General features: G+C 37.3%; 1 pseudogene; it reads left to right on the top strand.

Moving 5' to 3' along the window:
- Positions 1-277: 277 nt before the first annotated feature.
- LOC111546878 lies at positions 278-376 on the top strand (annotated as a pseudogene).
- Positions 377-16455: the final 16079 nt, after the last annotated feature.

Here is a 16455-nt window from a genome sequence, read left to right as displayed (position 1 = left end):
TCCGACCCTCAGCACCACTGACATTTTGGGCTGGATATAACTTTGTTGTGGGGACCTGTCCTGTGCCTTGTGGGATGTTTTGCAGCATCCCTGGACTCTGCTCACTGGATGCCAGAAGCACCTCATCCCCAGATATGGCAACAGAAACTGTCTCCAAACAGCGCCAAATGGCCCCAGGAGGGAACCGCTACCCCTCGTCCCATTAGAACCACTGCTCTAACTCATGGTTATTTTACATGTAGTCTGTCTCTCCCCCCATACTCTAAACTCCAGCAGGGTGCTTGCTTTGGCAACACATACATACCAAAATTGGAATGATACAGAGATTAGCATGGCCCCTGTGCAAAGATGACACACATTTGTGCAGCATTCTATTAAAGAAAAGCAAAAAACGCAAAACCATCAGAAGAGCTTTCCTCTCTCCTAGATTCCCAAGAACATACCCTGATGCCTAGGCACATCTCAGATGCTGGACAAGAATTTGTTGAATAAACGAATGAATGAGATGGCTAAGCCAGGATTTCAGAGCTCTAGTGAGGGTGAAGACCACGGGTGTCAATAGCGGAGAAGAAAAGGAAGGAATACATCTGAGCCACATTTAGAGAGCAGAAATTAAATTTTATGGGAACACAGTCACATCCATTCATTTGCATGGCTGCTTTTTGTGTTACAGAAGGCAGAGCTGAGTAGTTGCAACAGAGACCACATGGCTCACGAAGCTTTAAATATTTACTGTTGGACCCTTCACAAAGAGTTTGTTGACCCCCTTTTTAGAGATTGTGTTTAGAATATAAATCCTAAGTAAACTATTAGGAAAGTAGCTACATGACTTTGATTATTTGCAAAACAGATTTCCATTTTTAAAAATTTTACCATTGCCCTATTTCTCACATACATGAGAAATCTGTATGCACAAAAATGCACAAACATGCATTGTAGAGACGTTCTTTCCTGATAAATATTTTATCCTGTTACTGGATTTTTTTTTTTTTTTTTTTTTTTTTGAGGGAATTTGAGTGCACTGCACTCCTCTTTTCCTAGAAGGTCAGAACTTCTTCTTCTTCTTCTTCTTCTTTTTTTAAAATTTCAATCTTCTAGTTTTCTAAAGATTTTGTTGGGAACAAAGGAAAATTAAGAAAAAGGGTCTCAGTCCTCTGTGTAAAAAACTATTTTTTTTATAGCTTTTGTCACACTAAAGACATAAATCTGTTTTTTCTGTGGTTGCTGACAGAATATATAAATTCTGTCTTGAAGATTGTGTGAAGCTTTTATAGTTCATTCGCTGATTCATTCAACAAGCATTAAGAAATGGCTTCCGGATCACGAGGTCAGGAGATCGAGACCATCCTGGCTAACACGGTGAAACCCCGTCTCTACTAAAAAATACAAAAAACTAGCCGGGCGAGGTGGCGGGCGCCTGCAGTCCCAGCTACTCCGGAGGCTGAGGCGGGAGAATGGCGTGAACCCGGGAGGCGGAGCTTGCAGTGAGCTGAGATCTGGCCACTGCACTCCCGCCCGGGCGACAGAGCGCGACTCCGTCTCAAAAAAAAAAAAAGAAATGGCTTCTGAGCACCAGTGCCTGCGAATGTAGAGCTGCATAAAATGCATTCTTTGCTGGTAGCCTACCAGCAGCGACAGACAGGAAAAAATTACCTGGAAGACAGCCTTGTTTGTGCTAAAATAAAGTGAAAATGGGAGTGCAGGGAAGGTACAATCAAGGCTGCTTTACAGAATGGAAGGAAGCATAGGCTTCGTATCTTAAATTATACTTTTACTTCTTGTTAATAGATACTAAGGTATCCTTGGTTAGAAGAAGTTTTACCCCCAAACCTAAAACTCAAATGTAGCATCAACTATAAGAATCATATTTAATTTAATTATTTTCCATCAATCCTCTCCCGATTAGCGTGAAATATAAGAATCAAGTTTTGTTTGATCATTTCCTGAAAATCCTCTCCTAACTGCTGCTGTTAGCACAGGTGATGTCCCTTAGGATTGGACTCTGCGTGCAACGTGGAACATCTGGGTGCTCAGGAGAAGACTATGGGACTCAGTACAGTTCTGGGGAATCAAGGGTGCCTGCATCTGCGTTCACATATAACCAAGGTCTCTTCAGGAAGGGTACCTGAGGTTTGTTTCCTTTACTAAGTATCTCTTAGGTTCCAGCCCGCTGAGCTGGCATCTTTTCCCACACAGTAGTATTTTCATGGGGAGTGAAATAAGGTCTGAAGCAGTGTTTCTGTCCTCGAATGTTGCTGTGTATTAGAATTACCTAGTGAGCTTTGAGTCCCGATACCAGGCTACTTCCCAGACAAATTACAGTACAACATGGTATCTGAGGGCAGGGCCCAGACAGCTGTAGTTTTTAAGCTGCTTAAGTGACTCCAATGTGCAGCCAAGTTTGAAATGGCTGCTATAAATCAACAACTCTGAAATGTTAGCTTGCCTTAGAAGTTCCCACCGGGCCTATGAAACAGATTGCTGGGCTCCAGCCCCAGAGTTTCTGATCCAGTGGGTGTGGGGCAGCTGGGGAATTTGCATTTCTAATAAGTTCCCATGTGATGCTGCTGTGCTGGTCTGAGGACACTTTGAGAACCACTGCTTTAAACTGAAGTAATGAGAAGGAATGGTTGTGGGAGAATAGTGGTTCATCCTATTTCTTCACTAAGGTGGTCCAATCTGCTTTTTGAAGAAGAAGAGTGGATAGGGTCAGACTGGAGATGTTACTGCAGTAGTTACTTTGTGCTTTTAAGACATTCTTGGAATGATATATAACCCATCTTTAGAATGCTCTTGCCCTATTTGGGAAAACACAGTACTTTTCAGGGTTTCTCACTTTGCCTCTCCCACTCCCCATTTCTGTCTCTCTCTCTCTCTTTCTCTCTCTCTCTCTCTTTCTCTCTCCCCTTTCTTAGAAAAGACTTAAGAAAGGAACTTTGTTAAAATACTAAAGAGCATCTAAGGGAATCAGTTGCATTCAAAACACTTTTAATGTTAGAGGAAATTTGACATGTGAAAAGGTTTTTGTAAAAAGCAATCTTAAATGATGTAGATATTTCTGATGATTTTTTTTTTTTTTGCCCTGTAGGAAAAACTTGTAGCTAATAGCAGAAAGACTCATTCCACATGAAATAACAGTGAGTTCAAAAGTAATAGTAAATACAACACAAATAATTAAACATATTTTAACTGTCTATATTGACATCAGCAAAGAGCACCATGCCCACACCTTCATTACCTTAAGCATTTATGAAGCAGTCTCATACCACCCCAAACTCATTTCTCCTTCAGCCCACCTCTTACGTGATGTAAAGCCAGATATTTATAACACATTCTAAATACCCCTTCAAGTACTTCATATTCAACTGAGGGAATACTCTTCTTGCTAGTCATGATTATTTAGCATCTTCTATTTATATATGCCATTTACTGAGTGAAAATTTCCCAGTGGCTGTGAAATTCTAGAAAGTAAATCAGAACAGAGGACACATTCACTAGTAGATAATTACAGGCTCTGGAGGATTGATAACAACACAGATATTTTAGGAAGGAAGTGATGAAGTCAATTAGGCAAAATCTACGGAAGTAAAATGGCGAGCTGTCCAGTGTACTCTGAATTTTGAGTCCTTATCCTCTGAAAACCCAAGAGCTCTTTGATATGATGTTTTCCTTTTCCTTATTTAAAGAAATACTTTATTTTTTAGAGCATTTTTAGGTTCACAGCAAAATCAAGAGGAAGGTACATAGATTTCGCATGTATCCTTTGTCCCCATACAAATACAGCCTCCCCCATTACCAAAACCCCCTACCAGAGTGGCACACTTATAACAATCCATGAGCCTACATTGACACATCATTGTCACCCAAAGTCCATAGTTTACATTAGGGTTCCCTCTTGGTGTTTCACATCCTATGGGTTTGAACAAATGTATAAAGACGTGTATCCACCATTGTAGTATCATACAGAATATTTACCCTTCCTACGAACCCTCTGTGTTCTGCCTGTTCATCCCTCCCTTTCCCAAAAACTCTGATAATCACTGATTTTTTTTTTTTTGAGACGGAGTTTCACTCTTGTTGCCCAGGCTGCAGTGCAATGGTATGATCTCAGCTCACCGTAACCTCTGCCTCCCAGGTTCAAGCGATTCTCCTGCCTCAACCTCCCTAGCCGCTGGGATTAGAGGCATGTGCCACCATGCCCTGCTAATTTTGTATTTTTAGTAGAGACAGGGTTTCTCCATGTTGGTCAGGCTGGTCTCAAACTCCCGACCTTAGGTAATCCGCCCGCCTTGGCCTCCTAAAGTACTGGGATTGTAGGCATGAGCCACCGCGCCCGGCCCTGACAATCACTGATCTTTTTACTGTCTCCATAGTTTTGCCTTTTCCATACTGTCATCTAGTTGGAATAATACAGTGCACGTTGCCTTTGCAGATTGGCTTCTTTTCCTTAGTAATAGGCATTTAAGTTCCTTCCATGTCTTTCCACAGCTTGATAGCTCATTCTTTTTAGGGCTGAATCATATTCCATCATCTAAATGTACTTCCTTTCATTTTTTTTATTCCTTCAAATGATTAATCTTTCTTTCCACTCTCTTTTGCCTGTTTATACAATCCAAGGACACTTAAAAACTCCTTGCTATAAGAGATTATTCTTGTATGACTAAGAGTTTATAAATGATCCAGAGTTGTAGAAAGCAGTCTGTTTTAAGAAGAAGTAGAAAGAAGGGGGAGAAAGAAGACATGCTTTGGAATTGCCTTTTAGCAGTTCTGGCAGGTTGAATGTGAAGGCTAACATAGCCCCTTGCAAAGCTCTCATGACTACTAACAGGGAAAATACAGAAGCGAGTCTGCTACTGAGTGGGTTCTTAGTCCGTAAATGTTGTTTCCTTCACTTTCAATTCCTTGAAGAGTTTATTTCCTTTAGCAAATATTTACTTAGAGAGTTCTCTGTGGCATGTTTTGGGAATACAGAGATGTGAAAGATAGTTCCTTCTTCTGGAGGACTTCACAGTGTAAAAGAAAGGTAGAAAAATAGACAGGCGGCTGGGGGCGATGGCTCATGCCTGTAATCCCAGCAGTTTGGGAGGCCGAGGTGGGTGGATCGCAAAGTCAGGAGATTGAGATCAGCCTGACTAACATGATGAAACTCCATCTCCACTAAAAATACAAAAGTTAGTCGGGCATGGTGGCATGTGCCTGTAGTCCCAGCTACTCGGGAAGCTGAGGCAGGAGAACTGTTTGAACCTGGGATGCGGAGGTTGCAGTGAGCTGAGATCGCGCCACTGATCTCCAGCCTGGCGACAGAATGAGACTGTGTCTCAAAAAACAAACAAACAAACAAAACTTATACTGATTGAAAAACTTATTGTGACAATAGTAAAGCTGGAGTCTCGGGAAAAACACAAGGCTCAGAAAGTTCAATTAAACAACAATTTATTGAGCATCTACTGTATTTTATATATTTTTCTTTGCTCTTGAGGTGTATTTGTTACCATTAATAGTAACAACAACCACAATGAACCAAAAAGATCCCTGTCTGAGGAACCAGGGCAGGGTATGTGTATATGTGTACGGAAATAAACATTAAACATCATAAGTTGTATGGTATTTATAAGTAAAATGCATGTTACTTTAGAGGGTAGTAAGTAATAATGATAAACTGTAAAAGAGAAAAGATCAGGGTAAGTAGGATGGGTCAGGTTGGGGTAGGCAGTTTACAGTTTCAAATATGGGTGGTCAGAGTAAGCACAGTTGGCCCTTGAACAACATGGGTTTGAACTGTGTGGGTCCACTTGCATGTGAATTTTTTTTCCAATAAATATATTGGAAAATTTTTTGGAGATTTGCGACAATTTGAAAAAACTTGCAGATGAACCAAATAGCCTGGAAATACTGAAAAAATTAGGAAAAATGTATGTCATGACTGCATCAAGTTTATGTAGATATTAGTCTATCACTTACTATCATAAAATATACACAAGTCTTATAAAGGTAAACATTTATCAAAAAGTGAACACACAGACCGTATGTGGCATCATTCATAGAGAGGAATGTAAATGAATGTAAAGATGCAGGATGGAATCATAACTGCATGAAATTAACTGTAGCACATACTGCACAACTGTGGTAATTTTGTAGCCACCTCCTGTTGCTATTCCATGAGCTTAAGTGTTGTGAGTATCCGCTTAAAACTGTGTGACCCTAATTATCTCTGCGTGAGCAGTTAATCTCTCCAGTACATTGTGTATGGAAGTAAAAAGTGATGTCTCAAGGTTCTGGCACATTGTGTTTATTGCAATACCATAAACCTTGAATAACATCATGGGGCTCGTACAAAGTACCACCAGTGATGCTGGGAGTGCTGCTGATATGCAGAGAAACGTCAGACACGTCTTGTAAACAGGAAACATGTTTATGGTATCAATGAATGCAGTATGGTATTGTGAATATATTTCTTCTTCCTTGTGATTGTCTTAATAATATTTTCTTTTCTGTCATTTGTTATACGAGTACAGTCTCTAATATATATAACATTAAAAAATTTTTTAATTGGTTGTTTATGCTGTTGATAAGGCTCCCAGTCAACAGTAGGCTATTAGTAATTAAGTTTATTGGGAACCAAAAGTTATACATGGAGTTCTGACTGCATAAGTTGGCACCCCAGCCCCTGCATTGTTCAACTGTGGTCCTCATTGAGAAGATGATCTTTAAGCAAAGACTCAAAGGAAGTGAAGAAATTTACTAGGTTAATTTTAGAACAGACTGTTCCAGGAAGAAGGGATTTGTTGAGTGTGCCTGGAGTATTCTAGGAAAAGCTGAAAGGCCAGTATGGCTGGAGAAAGAATAAGAAAGAAAGAAGAAAATTGAGGTCGGGAAAGGGAACAAGGCAGAGAGAGATCATACAGGGCCTTAAAGGTTGAAGAAAAATCAGTGTGACGTATGACATAGTTTTCAACATTAACTGAATAAACACTATTCGCTACTCATAATTTTCTATTTTATTTCTGATTTCACCATTACAAGTCAACAATCCTCAGAATTTTTGAAGTAGATTTCTGAATAATGCAGGGAGGATTGCTGACCTTTTTAAACAGACATACCAAGGAACCTAGCTTTATGATGACAAGATTTAATAAGCAGTGATTCAAGATAAACTTTGTGGAAACTGTCTTTTCAAAACTTTTTATCCTTCTTTCTACCTAATTAAATAAATGTTAATGGGTGGCCTAGTGCTTTGTACCATCAAAAGCATGTGACGTGTATCAACAGCTTCTTTCTTTAAACATTGTTAAGTGCTCTTTAACATATACTTTCAAACAAGAATTTTACAATGGTTGAATGAAAAAATTTAGAGCTTATAGTAACTTATTTTTATATTTCCTGATTTCTCATCAAATATCAGGGAGGATACCCAAAAAGACAGAAGTAAAAAGAAATGCGAAGGAAGCAAAAAAATAGAAGCCTCATGCCTGACATACGGAAGACGAAATGTGTCAGTTGCAGCAAGAAAGTACATAGGACATCCCTCCCACCATTTTTTGTTGATACAGATATTTTATTGGTGGTTATATGTTTTAGATAGTTGTGCTCTATGAACATTGTTATTATTTAAAATGATGAATTATAACAGAAGTATCAATATGTCACAAATTTTATAAACACACATTTGGAAAATGATACATTTTCCATTTACCATGGTTTATTTCTCCCTACTATTATTGTGTTTTTTGAGCTCTTTCTAATTTTTCTTAGAATAACTAATGATATTAGGCACTTCTTCATGGAGAAAGCATCCCTCTCTTTCTCTCACTGTCAATCTATTTATCATATTTTTCTGTATATACGAAACAAATTATTAACCTAACAGAAAAAAGGAAATTTACAAGGAAAAATATGTATTGTCTAAGAACATGCCCCTGGGCTTCTGACACACCTGCTTTTGAACCCTGCCTCTTCTGTGAGATGAACCTGTTTATTGCTTAATCTATTTAATATTTGAACTTATTATATATACATTTACTATCTACCTCACAGAATCATAATGCAGAATAAATAAAATAAAAGTAAAATATTTTATCACACCCCTTTTCGAAGGACAAATGTTTGACCTTCTAGCAATGTAACAATCAGAGCTTATGCAAGTGGGACATCTTATAAATACTTATAAGCATAAAATGAGCTCAAAAGACTGTAATTTCCAGGACTAAAGCCAAAACTGGAAATAAAAATCAGAATAGCAAGGAGACCCTGAAAGCCCACAGTGACTGGGGACTGGGTATGTGATGGCCAGATAGTGGTTGCAGGTGCATATGAAGTGAAAGAGCTCGGAGCAAGTGTCATGCATGAATGTTAAAGCCCAACTCCATTCACTTTCCTTGAACTGTGCTGGAAGCCTGGATGGGGAAAACAAGTCAGCCAGGAGGAATTTGTTCCTTTGGTCCTTTCTCCGATGCAAATGTAAAATTTTCTTGTAACCCAAGGTACAGGAGACACGCATAGAATCATGAGTCACTGCTAAAGACAAACTCAAAAAATAATAAAAAATATTTCTACAATAAATATATGAAAACATCCCATCGAAGAACATAAATGTATACAATTGTTATTTGTCAATTAAAAAAATCTAGTGAGGAAAGCAAATGATGTCACAAAGATGAGTGTTAATTGCATAGGAAATGGAAATACTAGAACAATTTAAAAATTTTACAAAAGGTTAAAATGATGAAAAAGAGAAGTCAATTTTCTTCCCCTGCCCTTTTTTTTTTCTTTCTTTCTCTTTTTTTTTTTTTTTTTGAGACAGAGTCTTGCTCTATTGCCCAGGCTGGAGTGCAGTGGCGTGATCTCGGCTCACTGCAACCTCCAGCTCCTGGGTTCAAGGGGTTTTCCTGCCTCAGCCTGCAGAGTAGTTGGAATTATAGGCATGCACCACCACGCCCAGCTAATTATTAAATTTTTAATAGAGACAGGGTTTCACTATGTTGGCCAGGCTGGTCTCGAACTCCTGACTTCAAGTTCTGCTTGCTCCAGCCTCCCAAAGTGCTGGGATTACAGGTGTGAGTCACTGTGCCTGCCAGTGAGAAGTAGATTTCAAGTAAAACAAAAGATTATAAAAAAGAAACAAGGGATTAGAAAATAAAGTCCTAGGAATGAAAAATATAGGATCACTAAAATTAAATACTCAATGAATGTGCTAACAGCAGACTAGATACAGATAGGAACAGAATTTTATAGGGACTGGTATATTTGAAGAAACTGTATCCAAAATACACCTTGAGAGATAGTATCTGAGCAGATACAGGACACAGAATGTAGAATGTACATATGCCTGTGGGGCTGGGCCTGCAGGCTAACATGACCAAGCAACAGTTGGCCCTGTGTGTCTCCGTGTGTTCGTTTCCAGTTGCTGCTGGAACAAAGTACCACAGTTTCACCAGTTTGTTCATCATTGAATCAACATCACCCTATTTGAATACTGTGATTTCATAAGGAATCTTGTTGGTAGTGCAGAAATTTCAAACCTGTTCTTAAAATTTGTTTTGCTTTTTTTTTTTTTTTTTGGTCCTTTCCATTTCCATATAAAATTTAGAATCATCTTATTGATTTCTCCAAAACACCTGCTGGTTGAATGGGGTAAGACTGAATATGTAGGCAGATTTGGGGAGAATTGACATCTTTACAAATGAGTCTTCAATTCATGAGCATGGTGTGTTCATTTACTTAGTTATTCTCTCAGCAATAGATTTCAGTGAATCAATGGGCACGTCTTTCAATAAGTTATCCCTGTGTGTCTGGTTTTTTGCATGCTGTTGTGTATGGTATTGATTTTTATTTTGTTTTTCAGTTTTTAAGAGTAATATGTACATATATACTATATGAGTTTGCATCCACCAACTTTATTAAATTCTTTAAAAATTTTTATAGTTTGAGTTCTTTTGGCTTCTCTGTGTATGCAATCCTGTTATCTGTGAATAATTACATGATTACTTTCTTCCTAATAATTATACTATTTATTTTGGCCTTATTGCACTGGCTAGGTGTAATAGAGGTGACGAACATCTATGTTTTTCTCTGATCTCAGGAAGAAAGCTTTCAGTGATTTTTCTATTATGTGTAATGTTAGCAGTAGGTTTTTTTCATACATAATATTTATCAGAAGGAAGTTCCCTTTTAGACTTCATTTGCTGAGAATTACTTTTTAATTATGAAAGAATATTAAATTTCATCAAATGCATTTTCTGCATGTCATTTCTCTCATTTATTCTATCAATGTGGCAGACATAAAGCTATTAGTTGCCAATATTGAGACAATTGAGGAAATTTGAATATGGACTGTGTATTAGATAACATAGTTAAAGCAATCTTAATATTTTTATTATGATAGTAGAATTCTGTTTATGTAAGAGAGTGACCTTGTGTTTAGGGTATACACGTTGATATTTTTACATCCAAAACTTATTTTTAAGTGCTTGTGCAATAAAGAATATCTATCTCTGTATTGAGATCCATGAAAACATATACAAGTTGTATATCTCTCTCTTGTTATTTCTCCATCTCTCTATCTATCTACAAATGTAGCAAAATGCTGACAGTTGGTGAATCTAAGTGAACTGTAAGAGTGCCTGGAGTATTCCTTTAATTTTACTCTAGGTTTGCAAATAAAAGACGTTTGGCAGAAAATAAGGATAAATCAAATGCAGATTTAATATTGAAGTTTTTACCCTTTTAAGTAACTGTATTTTATTTCCATTGCAAAGGTAATATTTATAAAAGCATTTGTCTGTGAAACCCAAAGAAATCTCACTAAATGTAAAAACTGAAGTTAAAGAGACACAATTCTCTTACTGTATGAAATGAAATATAACCAAAAATTACTCATAATGTTTAACTATAATATAAACACTTTTAAAGTTTAAGTGAAAACTTTAATTATTATTTAGAAATTAGCAACAGAGATAACCATATCACAGCATACCAATTCTGAACAACCAGTAACCAGAGAAAAATTCACATGTTAAATATTTTATTTTGTTGTTACATAAGATTAAGTAATGAACTAACATCCATTATAGGCAATAAATATATACACTTACTGTGTACTTTCATAAAAATGAAAGTTAAAAAATTAAACAATTCTATCCATTTTATGGATATATCACAATATGTTCATCTAGTCACCTGTTGACAGTCACCTGTTGACAGACATTTGGATTGATTTCAGTTTTGCTTAGTACAAATCATACTGCTATGAATACCTGCATACTACTCATACGGGAATACATTTTTATTTATTAACTTATTTTTGGCAAATACTAGGAGCAGAATGGTTGTGCCATGTGGTAGGTATATATTTAACTTTTTAAGAAACTGTTAAACTCTTTTTAAGTGGTTATACCACATTTGCATTCCCACCATCAGAGCATGAAGCTTCTAGTTGCTTTACATCCTTAGGGTCAGTTTTGTACATTCTAGTCATTCTAATAGGTGTGTTATGGAATCTTACCGTAGTTTGAATTTGCATTTCCATAATCATTAGTGATGTTGAGTGTCTATTTATTACTCATTTGTCATTTAGTTGTATTCTTTGGTGAAGTGTCCAAATATTTAGCACAACATTTTGTTAGATTATGTGCCTTTTTAAACATTGAGTTGTAAGACTTTCATAAGTATTCTTGGTACAAGTCTTTTTTCAGATGTGTAATTTAGAAATATTTTGTTTCAGTCTGTGGCTTATTTTTTCAGTCACTTACCATTGAGTGAAGGAGCAAAAGTTCTAAATTTTGATAAAATCCCATTTATCTTTTTCTTTCTTTCTTTCTTTTTTTTTTTTTTGCTTAGAAATCATGCTTTTAGAAGTCTTATGTAAGAAATCTTTACCTTGAGAGCGGGACGGGGACAGGGGCGATCCCCAACCCCATCCTGGCCGATTAAACAAAAAATCTTTGCCTCACCCAAGGTCAAACATTTTTTTCAATTTCTAAAATACTTCCAGATTTAACATTAAGGTCTATGATTCATTTTGAGTTAATTATTATTATTATTTTTGCCTATGGCAAAAGGTGTGTAGTGAAGTTTTTTTTTTAAATATGGATATCCAATCTTTCCTGTACCATGTGTGGAAAAGTGTATTCTTTATCCACTAATTGCCTTTACACTTTGCTGAATACGAATTAATAATATATACACTTACTGTGTACTTTCCTCTGAAAGTTTACCTCTGAACTGTATTCTGTTCCATTGTGATTTGTTTATCTTTTTGCCAATACCATACTGTCTTGATTATTATAGCTTTATATTTACCCTTGAAATCAGATAGCATGGGTTCTCTTTGTTCTTTTTAAAAGTTATTTTGGCTATTTTATGTCCTATGCATTTTCATATAAATTTTAGAATCATCTTGTCAAATTCTACAAAACTATTTTGTAGATTGGATTGACTATAGAAATCAGTATTGAAGAGAACTGACATTTAACAACGTTTAGTCTTCTAATCCATGAATTCATGAACATGACACGTAACTTTCTTTATCCAGGACTTCTTTAATTTCTCTTAGCAGTTCTTTTCAGTTTTCAGTGTATAAGTCTTGTATAACTTTTGTCAGCTTTGTTCTTAAGCATTTCAAATATTTAGATACTATTGCAAATGACTTATTTTCCAGAAGAGATATAGCTTATTGAATTATATTTTTGGGAATAATACTTTAAAATTTAAATTTCTAATTATTTATTGTTAGTATATAGAAATAGAATGATTTTTGTATATTGATCTTGCCTCCTGGAACTTTGCTATATTCATTTAGTTTAAGATTTTTTAAATCTAAGATTACGTTTATTGTCTTTTGCGTGTTTAGATCACTGATTTTTTTTTTTTTTTTTTTTTTTTTTGAGACAGCCTTGCTCTGTCACTCAGACTTGAGTGCAGTGGCAGGATCTCAGCTTACTGAAACCTCTGCCTCCTGGTTTCAAGAGATTCTCCTGCCTCAGCCTCCCAAGTAGCTGGGAATACAGGTGTGTGTAACTACACATGGCTAATTTTTGTATTTTTGTTAGAGACGGGGCTTCACCATATTGCCCAGGCTGGTCTTGAACTCCTGACCTCAGGTGATCCATCTGCCTTGGCCTCCCAAAGTTCTGGGATTACAGGTGTGAGCCAGGGCACCCGGCCAGATCATTGATATTTAATGTAATTGTTAATATTGTTGGAGCAAAAATTACCATTTTGCCTTGGGACAGCAAGAACAGCCACTGCGAGGAAAGGCATGGACCTGCATCCAGATCTTTCCGCTCTATCTCCTCTGTAGGACAAAGTCCTTAATCTGCTGAGGAAAGGGCAGCACATTTGTGACCTTCAGATCACAGATGAAGATCCAGTGCATCTGGGGGAAGGAAAGAGAAAAGTACTCTCTACTCCTGGATGACAGAAATATGTCCTGGGCCCAAACCATTAGAAACTTTCTATAATTGAGTGAGAGGCAAGTTCACTGGGAAGACCCTGCCCAGAAAATTCAGGGGCACAGTGTCTACCTAAGAATAAATCTGAGCAGCAACAACAAGGAATGCACATGCCATGTGCCAACAACTGGGAAGAATAGGGCTCCTGACAGCCACACACACGGGAAAATTCAGATCCTTCAGTAGACTCCTCTCCACAGACCTCACCAGGTGATCACAAGAAAGACTGGGGGCACAGGGAGATGGTGGAGAAAGCTCCTGATAAAGACATATCCGAGACTGGGAAGAAAAATAGGTTTAAACAGTTCCACGTGGCTGGGGAGGCCTCATCATCATGGCGAAAGACAAAAGGCACTTCTTACATGGCAGCGGGAAGAAAGAATGAGAAGCCAAAACGGAAAGCCCTTATAAAATCAGCAGATCTTGTGAGACTTATTCACTACCATAAGAACAGTATGGGGGAAATCGCCCCCATGATTCAATTGTCTCCCACTGGGTCCCTCCCACAACATGGGGGAATTATGGGAGTACAATTCAAGATGAGATTTGGGTGGGGATGCAGCCAAACCATATCAGTCCCCTTTCTGATGCGGGTCTTTGTGTGTGGTTCTCAGGAGTTCTGTACTCTCTTGCTATCCCACAGCAGGACTACAGTAATTTATTAAGAATTTTAGCTGAATTCTTCCTACTAGTTTGATCAGTCTCCAGCACCTCTCCAGACACACATGTGCTCACGTTCTGTCTTTTATTTGAAGTTTTTGGATGTGTTGGTTGTCCTTGAGTTCCTTTCTTTGATGGGTTTTAAATAGTTGTGATTTTGCAAATTATCTAGCTTTTTTTTTTTCCTCCAGTGAGAGCACACTCTTTCTAGTTTCTTACATTATAAGCAGATGCCAGAAGTTAGTAAATGTTGTTTGAATGAGTGTGTGTGTGAAATGATGTTAGGGTGAGAGAGGTCTTGAAATTGTACCTCATAACATATTTTACTCCCTAAAGTTACAAATATAGTTGAAACAATTCTGTAATGGGAGTCTAAATATTTTAAACATCTAAACATTAGAATTTCTATAAAAGCTCTTTTCAAGCAATTGTTCCTGATTTTACAAAAGGCTATGGCAATAAACGAAGCAGGATTTATCATAGTGGTGGTATTTGGTGATGGTGTAATCCACCTGCAGGCAAGTGGCTGGTTAAATCAACTCAGTTCATTAGAGACTGACAAGATGCTGCCTTCTGGCTGGTGATGGAGTGGCTTAACAACTCCATTAAAATATTGCATTGCAACTGTGTGCATATGGTATATTCATTCTCCCTCTCTTGTCCTTAGAGACATAAACTCTAGATACATTTTAATCTAGAATGGTTTCAGGTTCCAGATACTATGGATAATCTATATTGTACATTAAAATAAGAACCTACTTTGATATCCTTCTTAATTCACATTATTGTTACAAAGCTCAAAAGAAATGAATATAATAGAAATGAAAGTTCTTAGACTCCAAAATTCTATACAAATATAAAGGTTTAGGATAAGAACTGTCTAAACATAGTGGCTTTTTAGTTACAAAATTAACCATTCCTAGAAAAACAGTAAGAAAATGGACTGAAACGTTTTTCAGATTTCTAGTAAACCACAGGCACAGGAAGATTTCTCAGGTCTTCCAAAGATTGTTGCAAAAAACACAGAGAAATTTTAGGAATCACATCTTTCCTCTGAAAAGATAGTTTCTTTGTTGAACTATCTACCTTTAAGTTAGATGTTAGCACAATTTTTTTTTTTTTAATCATAGGTAGGCTTGAAGCCTAGTATATAAACATTTTATTTTACAGGGAGGAGTTAACCAAATGTAGGTAGGTCCGACAAGATGTGCCTTTATAAATAAACTAAAATGTCATTGTTGAGGTTACAAGGTGAGTACACTTTGCTAATCATAGGCAATTGCTGTCCTTCTTTTGTCCTTAGGCTTTTCTGGTTTTAAGAAGCATAAACCAATCTCAGACATAAACTTTATAAAATCAGAAATGATTGTTTGAAAAGAGTTCTTTATAACAATTCCATGTCTCTTTCTCAGCCATCTACTTGATGCTAGTTGCATGGTACGAGAAGTATTAGAATACATTATAACTGACCTTAAGCTAGTTCACATTGACTGCTGTGCTAGGCGTAATAAAAAACCTTAGCAAATCCATTAAATATTGTTTGGGACTATTTCTTAGTACTTTAAGTGACCAAGACCATTGTATTAGCCAAACGTAAGTAAGAAATCTGCAGTCATCAATAGTATTTGTGAGGAATTTCATACACAGTAACATAATTTTCTTTTTGACAGAATCTTGCTGGAGTGCAGTGGCGGCAAGATCTCGGCTCACTGCAACCTCTGCCTCCCGGGTTCAAGTGATTCTCGTGCCTCAGCCTCCCTAGTAGCTGGGATTGCAGCATGCGTTACCATGCCTGGCTAATTTTTGTATTATCAGTGGAGATGGGGTCTCCCTTTGTTGCCAAGGCTGGTCTTGAACTCCTGGCTTCAAGTGATATGCCTGCCTTGGCCTCCCAAAGTGCTGGGATTACAGGTGTGAGCCACTGCACCCAGCACAGTAGCATAATTTTAGAGAAGTTCGTTGATAGCTGTCCCAGGAAATAAGAAGGGAAGATTCAGGATAAACCTTCATGTGTGGCTTGCTCTCAAGTGAATCTGGTTAAAATCATCATTGAGCTTAGGATTGAAAGCAGAAATCATACAACATGAAGCCTGAGGGAGAATTATAATATTTGTGGGATAAACTATTCCTCCTTTCGGTATATATTAATTGAACACTCCCTTTATGGAGGTAGCGAATCATAGGATCCTTTACTCCTTTAACCAGCAACATTATCCCGGTTCCTTTGTCTCTCCTTCACTTGTGGTAATGGGCTAGTACACCACAATGCCCTTCCCCTCTCAACCATACTCACATAGTTGGTTACATGTAGCAGGCTGTTCCAAAAGTTTACTCCATCTGCCGAACC

The sequence above is a fragment of the Piliocolobus tephrosceles genome, chromosome 18, assembly GCF_002776525.5.
Source record: "Piliocolobus tephrosceles isolate RC106 chromosome 18, ASM277652v3, whole genome shotgun sequence".
Taxonomy (NCBI): domain Eukaryota; kingdom Metazoa; phylum Chordata; class Mammalia; order Primates; family Cercopithecidae; genus Piliocolobus; species Piliocolobus tephrosceles.
This window is presented reverse-complemented; position numbering and strand designations above follow the sequence as displayed.